The sequence below is a fragment of the Nymphalis io genome, chromosome 5, assembly GCF_905147045.1.
Source record: "Nymphalis io chromosome 5, ilAglIoxx1.1, whole genome shotgun sequence".
NCBI lineage: Eukaryota > Metazoa > Arthropoda > Insecta > Lepidoptera > Nymphalidae > Nymphalis > Nymphalis io.
In genome coordinates, this window is record NC_065892.1 from 10,135,068 (window position 1) to 10,145,735 (window position 10,668).

The following is a 10,668-nucleotide window of genomic DNA, read 5'->3' on the forward strand; positions in this document are numbered from 1 at the left end:
AAATTATCAGCCTTGGCAAAAATAATCTTGTATCACTCCAATTTTTTATAGCCGACTCTCAGGAGCATAGACTGGCGCTGAAGTGAACAACCTGCGCACATTACAGCTTTTATCTTAAAATAACGGACAGTGATGGATGACGGCTGGCGACATAATTCATTTATCTTCGATCAAGGGACGCCCGATACCAGCCTGATGTGCCTGTTTCGAGAACCTGAATAACAATTGACATTCAACAGCAGTGAATTTACCAAAATATTAAGTAATTTACAGCTTGTTAATTATATTTATATGAATAAATATTTATTTGTGTTTTTTTAATGTTAATTAAATAAAAAACTCAAAACTTTATTTTGTTTTGGAGTAGGATAATGAGGATTTTGTCGTTTATTATTTATATTTAATATCACTGATTGATCTTACTTAATTATAATGGAGCTTCGTAACATCCTTTATTTTGTAAATACTTTTATTTAACGTCCATCTGTTGGTATGTATGGTCAAATTAAGTTATTGAATGTTAAACCACTACAACCCAACCGATTGAGCTGAAATTTTGAACAAGATTGGTAATGGTGATCTTGAAAAATTACTAATGTATATTGTTCGGCGCTATTTTAGGCATCTTAGTTAGACATTAAACATCCGTATTTACCATTATATAAAGATTATTTTTAATTTTTTCATTATATAACACCAATTTAACGCGGGTAAAACCGCAAGGCACAGCTAGTATTGAATATTAAAAAAGGTTTATCAATATAATGTTATTCAAACTTTCAAACAGAGTAATCAATTTCATAACTTTCTCTAAATTCGCAACAAAAACTCATCCATCATAAAATTAAACCTGCCAACTGCGCAGTGAGCGCTGCACGTTTAAATTACAGCATTTAAATTTAACGTAAAGCGCTATTAACTCTTCCACGTGCCATAAAAATGTCTTAGACGGTGCAGTGCATTTGCATCGCCCAATTATATAGCAGGTAATATTCCTCGCATTACCTAGATACGCGAGCTGCAGAAATATTTTTCAGTGCAAGACCATTTGTGACGTGATACTCGTAACGAGGTGTCGCTATTGTATGTACATTTATTTAGGTTAAAGTCCTTTGTGAGCGGTACTACTAACTTAAGCTTCGACATCGTTGCTATACAGAATGTGTTCAATCAAGATATTTCTGTGAACTTATTATTTATATTTGGATTTCTATGGAATGCGTGTTACGATTATTTCAATTATCCTAAAACTAAATGAAAAGATTATATAGCTTAATAGATTGCGTAATAAAATACGTATCTTAAAAATATTTAATTATAAGTAGTAATAGTAAAGATACTTAAATATAGGAAATAAACGTAATAAAATTGATTTTAAGCGAGTGGATGTAAGACTACATTCGTCTTTGATTTCTTAGTTCAACTCCAGTAAGGCAGTTTTGACGAGCGCGAACTTATTGCATAAGAGTAAGATCTGCAATCTCTATTCTCACTCACTCAATCGGAAACTTGTTAGGAACGCGTTCTCGTATTATAAAACTTATGCCAATTATATTATACTTACATAACTTATATTTTATTATTACACTCAGCTATTTATAATATGAAATCTCATGATAGACGTTGGAATCAATATATATTTAAAATTAATTGAATCATTTAGCAATTAGGCAGAGCGTATACAAAATACTAATAATAACCAATAAATAATGTACAATTTTATTTTAATATATAGTACTAACTACTAACTTACAGTACAAAATATACGTTACTGAGTGAACAACCAAAACACATTTACATCTTTATATTTTTCAGTTTAAAGATCTTTATTATTACTCAAAGAACATACAGTTTGCTTAAAAAGCAATTTAACAAATTTCACATAGTAAAAAGGGTAGACAATCTTAAATAAAAAAAATTGTCAGAAAATGTAATGTTATGACAAAGAACAGTACAAATCAATGACCAGAAAAAGATTTAAAATCTTTTTCAATTAAAAAAAATAATATATATATTTAAATAATGTTGCATAACCCCTTCATCAGTAACGTGGGTAAAAATGACTTTATACAAAGTGATTAAAACATTTTGTGACTGCTGTGACCAAAATAGAAGAATAATAAACAAATATTCGACAAAACAAAACTGTCATTGTGAAGGTACTCACGCGTCAGTGGACCGCCTAAAAAGTCTATAATAAGTTAACTTTAGTTTGTTTTTTAAAAAAATTATAATTTTTGAAATTGGATACCTGTGAACGAATTTCGGCCAGAACTCGATCGTCTAAGTAGTTAGAACGCGTGTATCTTAAATGATGAGAAATTATTTCTTTCACTGCAAATATATTGTCGAACATAATTTATATTATTACAATTAAGTTCAGAACTTAACTTAAGGTATTAAGTAGATAAAAGTTTTTTCATAAACGAGTATTTTAATAAAAGTAAATTGAAACATGACTAAGAAACTATAATAATATATAAATAAACCATTCTTGTTCAGTCTGTTGAAACTTTGCTTAATATATAGTTGCTACAATACTTTGCTAACTATATTCCACTTGTCTAATTTATATTTCTTGCTATATAATATGTATGTCGTAACTTTTTTATATATATATATAATATTAATAACCTAATCTTCTTATATACAATTTTCAACTTATTATTATTTTATAGATGTTAGCCGAAAAAAACGGCTTTTTTTTCGGAGATGGCCCAGTGGTAAGAACGCGTGAATCTTAACCGGTGATTGTGGGTTCAACATGCAGCAGCGTGGTGGAATAAGCTCCATACCTTCTCCTCAAAAAGGGATAGGAGGCCTTAGCCCCGCAGTGGGACATTCACAGGCTGTTACTGTACTGGACTAGAGAAATATTGAAATGAGTAATACGAAACTTTTTCAGTGTATTTTTCCGATATCCATAACGTTACCTATTTTCAGCATGAAATTACCTTAACATTTATATAAAATATAAAAGAGGGCTTAAATATTTGTTACAAAGGTAGACCAAAAAAAGTGCCATCTGATTGTAAGTCTGTCAACTGTCTGTATAAAAACTGTCGCTGTAAGAACTCGACTACAACAGAAAAACTAATTGTAACTTTACTAACCCTTAGAGGAAAGTGCTAAGCGTTTGTTGTGTGTAGGGCGTGTGTGTGTGTTTGTGAATGTAAGTGTCAGTGTGTGCAGAAGCCGACAGTACCAGAACACCTTCGAATTTCTATCAGTTTCGATCGGGCGCCTGAGTTGGGATTTAATAAGGTAGGTGTAACTTTTGATTAGTTGATAACTTGGACATCTATTGTTAATGATATCATATAATTTTGGTAGTATCTAAGTTAGAAACAAGACAAAAATACCGGCATAATATATTTTATTTTTGAAGTTATTACTCCTTAAATAAAAAATGTGCCAGTGGATACAGCGAGTAGGGCAAAGCAGGTTTTTAAAAAGCCTTTAATTTTTGATAATAAATAATTATCTAAAAAAAAATAGCACCACCTATTGAGCACATTTATTTATAAGTTCGATAAATCTATCAAATTAAATCGGTTAATATAACCAAATAAAAGTTATAATTTTGGAGCTTTCAACTTTAACAACCCGCTTTAGGCCATTTTTCCCTAAACCACCAATATGTTAAATATTTGGTGCCTGTAATAAGACATAACATCTTAGCTCCCAAGGTTGGTGGCGAATTGGCGATGTAAGCGAAAGTTAACATTTCTTACAGTACCAATGACTAAGGGCGTTGGTGACCACTTATCATCAGGCCCATATGCTCGTCCGCCAACACATTCTATAAAAAAAAACACTGTCAAAATCACAAATTCGCATATAACGCGTATTTTTTATAACGTGGTATTGTAATTTTTTAGATTATCTCTATATATTATTTTATATTATTATTATCATATCAAAAGAGGTTTCATATAATAAGTTATTTTTATTCATCTATTACACATAATACATTACTTAAACTACTAGGTTACAAACAGCACAATGGACATAATCATCATTATTCGTCACGTCCTTTCAGTTTCCTGCCTAAATTGCGTATATAATCGATGATTATGCTCAATAGATCGAACATGAGTCCAGTGTGGGTCGCATCGATTGATTGTCCGGACGACTAATTAGATAGCCCTTTAATTAATTAAGTCAGTCGGGCGAAGCCCCGGCGTTGGTATACTGAATGTCGGGAAATATTTGCTTAATGATGGCTTTGATGAACTCGCTTCCGATGTATATTCGACAAAATGAACTCCCGATCGAAATCAATGGGATTGAGTTGGATAAATTGTCATTTACGGAGGCGATTTTATTCCGGATGTCGTTTCATATAAATATTTGTAGTATTATTTAATTGCTAGTTAGTAATATAGTGTGGTACCTACTTTATAGTAATAAAAATTATTCTGTTTGGCCGTACTTTAAAAAGTTTTTTTTTTTTAAACTGTTATCTTCTTTATTTATTGAAGTTACGATTTAAAAAAAAATTATATGTGAAAAAAGTTTATTTTACAATTATCGTTATAATTACAATATAAACAATTAAACCTAATTAGGACAGATGTAATTTTATTACATTTTTAAACAAGTTACGTAGCTAGGCTACTAGCTTTAGCACTATGTATTTATTTGGTAGGTTTTGAAATGTTTTGATAAAATATCCCAAATATGTACTTTGTTCCAACTAATTAAATTAAAATTCATAACATATCTCACATGTATGGAGTTATTTTAATTGTATGACGATGCAAAAACACACAGAATACAACTTTGAAAAACTATTCTTAAAAAATGGCATTTTTGTATTTAATCAACATTCTTGTAATTACATATTTAATAGTTAGCAAGCAATTCACAACATATAAACGTACATAGAATATAAACACAATACTATAATGAAGGCGCGCGCGCATTCAAACCAATACAGCCATAATGGCTTTATTTGAAACATCAAAATTACTTCTAACACAAATAGCAATAACCTCGAGTACTTGCTCAAACTTCTGGAGAGGGTTTTGGAGCGTACCGAATAATACGACAAAGCGACTCTAACTTGAAAATAGTTTGACGTTCGTCTCTCACTGATTCTGCCCGAAGGTACTTCATTGTTAATCTGTTAATGAAGCCCATGCATGTGTTACTTAATACTATTTTATCAAAAATTTTACATTACAACAATACTTCAGTTAGCTTTTTTTGATATCAAAACCGAGCCGAGATGAGCCGAGATGGCCCAGTGGTAAGAACGCGTGAATCTTAACCGATGATCGTGGGTTCAAACCCGGGCAAGCACCACTGAATTTTCATGTGCTTAATTTGTGATTATAATTCATCTCGTGCTTTACGGTGAAGGAAAACATCGTGAGGAAACCTGCATGTGTCTAATTTCACTGAAATTCTGCCACATGTGTATTCCACCAACCCGCATTGGAGCAGCGTGGTGGAATAAGCTCCAAACCTTCTCCTCAAAAAGAGGAGAGGAGGCCTTTAGCCCAGCAGTGGGACATTCACAGGCTGTTACGGTTACGGATATCAAAAGATTGAAAAACGAAAGAAAATATAATGATTCGTATTCCACCACGCTTTAGTCCAGTATTATGGGCAAACATGTGCCTGTAAATTTCTTCCGACGCAGGTTTCTTTAACCATGCATGAAACTATAAACATGGGAAAAATTCTTAAGCATAGGAAAAACTCAGAGGTGTTTCAACCCGCAACCTTTAATTAGTTAGAGCTATGTACACTCACAACAATCAACTGTCGCTCCTTGAAAATGCTCAATCATCCAAACAACTCAGAGAATATTTTTAGTATATAATCTGTTTTTGAGAAGTCATCACGCTGTCGGAGCAGTTATAGATTTACTACTTCAGACAGTAAGTACATGCAATTTAATAAAAAAACCCAATTGAGTGCAGTTAATTCTTGTTTGTGAGTTCTTATTCGTTACATAAAAATCGCTTAAATATCGAATCTATGTTGAAATTATCTATTTAATTGTAACAAATATTATTTTAAATTTTTCTAACTACTCCGGTTATTGTTTGGAATACAGCAAAATATATCGACATAAATTAAAGTAGATCAGAAAAGTTTTAGACAAATTAAAGTTCAGATCAATACGAATCGATTAGCTCCAGTGGATTATGGTCCAATATCGCTGAGCTTCGATATTGGTTTAAATATATGTTCAATCATCATCACACGGCGTCACTATAAGTGATCGAAGAATAGTATATATTAGTTATCATTTTATTGTAATCTCTTTACGGTCTCAATATAAACACAAAAATAAAATGTAAACCTTTGAAATCAGAACGTAAAAATAAATTGGCGCGAACTATTTAATTTTTATTTGACGACTTGCTTGGAAATGAGATTTGTCTCGAGATATTTTTTTTTATATTCTTGAAAATAACAAAAAAGTCGTACTTGTTAAATTCATTTTCACAGGATCCAATGATTAAAAAATATTAATTTGTATTAGTAGGTTTATCTAACGCATAATACTTGATATTTTAATATATCATATATAAATACTGAGCATACGGTTCGCACATAATCATTGTACGTTCATAATACTATGCGAGAAACCTTTAGACAAGTGTCAACATTAACTGTACAAAGTTTCAACCATAAATACCAGACTTGGACGAAATGTTATCAGATTAATGATTAACGGTTACGATTATAATGTGTAATCATCAATCACGATTACGGATTATGTCATCGTGATTAATGATACGGTAATCATCATCTGATTAAATTTTGCTCAAGTCTGTTTAATACTATATAGAATACAAACCAAACACAACCATTAGTTCTTATGTAAAATATTTACATAAATTATACGAACGTAGCCTGAAATTCAATTGCGAAAAAATAGAACCATTATTTATTAACAACGCTACATTAAGTAGGAAATTAATGAATTATTAAGGAATTGCTGAAACGTTACCATAAATAAGAATACACTAATGAGGTGTAAGGTACGTTTGGATGGCCATCGACGTTTCGAGAAAACTTTCAATCGTCTTGTCGGAGTTCATTAAAATCGCGTTACTGGCAAGTTATATCTAATACAAAATAAGAGCAAACATATTACTTATTACAGACTTAGTTTTTGCCAACAATATTTTTTTCAAACGAAAGAAAGAAACCAATACATACTACAAACTACACTCTTAAGTTTGAATACTGCTTTCAGTTCAGTAAAAAAAATATTACCTTACCCTAAAACATTTATATACTGTTCCATGGTTTTATTTTACCCACTAGGGGATTTTATGTGCTATGATTTATGACCTTCAAAAAATATATAGTTGTAATTACAACTATATTTTTAAATAATAATACATTTGCCAAAGCAAAAAATGAGTTGCATTACATTTCAATTATAGTTCTAATAATATAATGTTTAAATATTTTAAAAACTCAATATTTTATGTTAAATAAGACTACCATAGATAATTACAGTAAATTATATCTATTTATCACTAAATAAGAGGTAAAAATACAATGGGAATATTTTTCGCAAAATATCTTTTTCATGCAAAGTTAACACAACCTTATGTTTGCGATGACCTCGTTACTGGATATTAGTTGTATCGCAAACGGCGATAGCGTTGAAAAATATTTCTGCAGTTCCCGTATCTAGGTAATGCGGAGAATATTAATGCAAAATCACCTCTTTGAAAACATTTTCATTGCGACAAGGCGTAACGAGTTTACTCATAAAGAATTTACACGTAATTATCGGAGTAGGCATAATACTATTGACACGAAATAACAAAAACTATTTGTTTAATAAACTTGCCTCAATAACAGTAACAGTAACAGCCTATTAATGTCCCACTGCTGGGCTAAGGCCTCCTCACCCTTTTAGGAGAAGGTTTGGAGCTTATTCCACTACTACTACTTTAAAGATAAGCTGTGATGGCCTAGTGGTTAGAACGCATGAATCATAAACGATGATCGTGGGTTCATACCCGTGCAAGCACCACTGAATTTTCATGTACTTAATTTGTGTTTAAAATTTATCTCGTGCTTGACGGTGAAGGAAAACATTGTGAGGAAACCTACATGTGTCTGATTTCATTGAAATTATGCTACATGTGTATTCCAACCTGCATTGGGGCAGCGTGGTGAAATAAGCTCCAAACCTTCTCTCAAAAATAGGAGAGGAGGCCTTAGCCCAACAGTGGAACATTCACAGGTTGTTACTTACCTTCTTTACTTTAAAAATAACTTTGTTTATCGATGCGTCAATAATTGCCTCTAATATGATTCAAAGGACAACGTCAGATAACAATGAAGCGAATACGAAACCAAATGTTTTTAATTTCTACATCGTCATGAGGTAGTATATTAAAAATACAATATAATCACAATTGTTTTTATTATAACTTTTACGTCATAGTCAACGTCTGACGTATTTGTTTGTTGATAATAATAGATATTAAATAACAATCAAAATATTTTATGATTAATTTTAGAATTTAAATATGTAACTCCTTTGAGCAACGTATTTAAATTAAAGCAAGGTTTTTTTTGTAATGTTTGAGAGAATCGCTTTTGACGTAAAAAGACTCACCGCTTCCATGTAATCGCCTTCGTATTTTTTAAAACAATACTCGTTCATATATTATGTTACTTGGTATCAAGGATGCTTGAAGGCTAAGGAAGCAAGTGGGCTATTTTAAAATCTAAAAACTAACCAAAAAGGCGAAAACTAGTATTATATGTAATAAAAAGTTTTGTATAAATATGAAAAAAATATTTACAAAAAAATAATGTATTAAATAATATAACTAACTTTATGCATTTCATTTACGAATACTGTTCGATTCTGATTAGTACTCATTATGTAAATTAAAAAAAGCTCTTACTAAGCCTTATGCAGATGTGAATATTGACTGTATTGAAAACCTATTCTGTAAATATTTTTAGTGATATTTAAATAATTCCGTCTGGGTAGTTACCACCCATTCACCCTAGGAAGAGGCCCACCCATAGGCGAGTCAACCATCGAGGCGACAGGGTAGTATGCGCAAGCGATCCCGTGGCGCCTGCCGAAGAAACGGAGTTACCGCTGGTTTTTTAGACTGTATTCCTGGGGGTATTCACTTCATTTGTATGAAACGCGTAAATGTATTTTTCCAGCGAGAAAAAATATAAAAGTACCACCCACTCTTTACGTATTTTATCGCCGAATTGCAATACATAGTTTTGTTGTGTTCCGGTTGGACAGGTAAGTAAGGCAGTGTTATAGATTTTTTTTTTTTTTTTTTTTATAGTAAAGGAAGGCGGACGAGCATATGGGCCACCTGATGGTAAGTGGTCACCAACGCTCTTAGACATTGGCATTGTAAGAAATGTCAACCATCGCTTACATATCCAATGCGCCACCAACCTTGGGAACTAAGATTTTATGTCCCTTGTGCCTGTAATTACACTGGCTCACTCACCCTTCAAACCGGAACACAACAATATCAAGTATTGCTGTTTTGCGGTAGAATATCTGATGAGTGGGTGGTACCTACCCAGACGAGCTTGCACAAAGCCCTACCACCAGATGATGATTCGATGGGTGGTTTTTAAATTCCGGCGCCTCGATTAGAACCTACACCGTTGTTCAAGCAGCTGAATTATCAGGTCGTGTCGGTTTGCCGTCCCATCGGATAATGTGCGTGAGAGAATAGAGAATATATTTCTGTTTGGGAACACTAACATGCTATATAGTATACCTAAGCTTCTACGTAGTTGAGTCATTGATACTTGCCACCCTGACTAAAAATCCAAAATCCTTTTCTTTTTCACGCAATGGAAACTTTCAGGAAGGTACCCGGATCCCATGGGGATGGAACCGGGTTATGTGGGATTGTTGGGATGTCTGCTGTGCTCCGCTCGTGGCTCGGCGGAACTCTCCTCAGGGGGCGAAGGTAATCTCGCCCCCCCCCCGCCTCTTTAGGGCCGTCTGAAATAGGACACGAGAGGCCCCCACCTCACGCATCCACGGCCCCAGGGTTACGCCCTAACTTTTAGGCCCCGGGCGTCTGGGCTGTGGGAGTGTCGAGACGACGCCGTCATCATCTCCGCCGAGTAGAATCGGACCTTTCCCGTTCCCGCTCCACCGTCTACTTCTTGACCATGACAATCTCACAGAAGAAGGCTACGGCCCTCCACGCCGATTCCCTACGAAGCATCGCCGACACGATTGCTGGCAAGGAAAAATCATAATCCTACTTTAGCCAGTATTATCATATTATGATGGTTTTATGGAATTGTTGTGTAAGTCTCAAAGATTTAATACGTTTGCGCGACGATAATAACAAGCAAAAATCCTGTACCGGTCTATGAAAACTGAACAGAAAAAAGTTTAAGCATGGCTTATGATATTAGAGCATCACAATGCAATAGCGTATTATCGTAAATCGGTTTTAAATATTTCACGAGTGACATATAAAGTGAATGCTTACAAAAACACTGTGTCCTCAAAATTCCATGAGTAATTCCGCATGAGTAAAATATAAAATGAATGTCAAAGGAATTATTGAACGTCAATTTTCGATACTACGAAATAAATTCGATACGGATCTTGTAAATAGAAAATATAAATATTTCTTTCCACAGTGAAAATATTTTTGCCTTTAC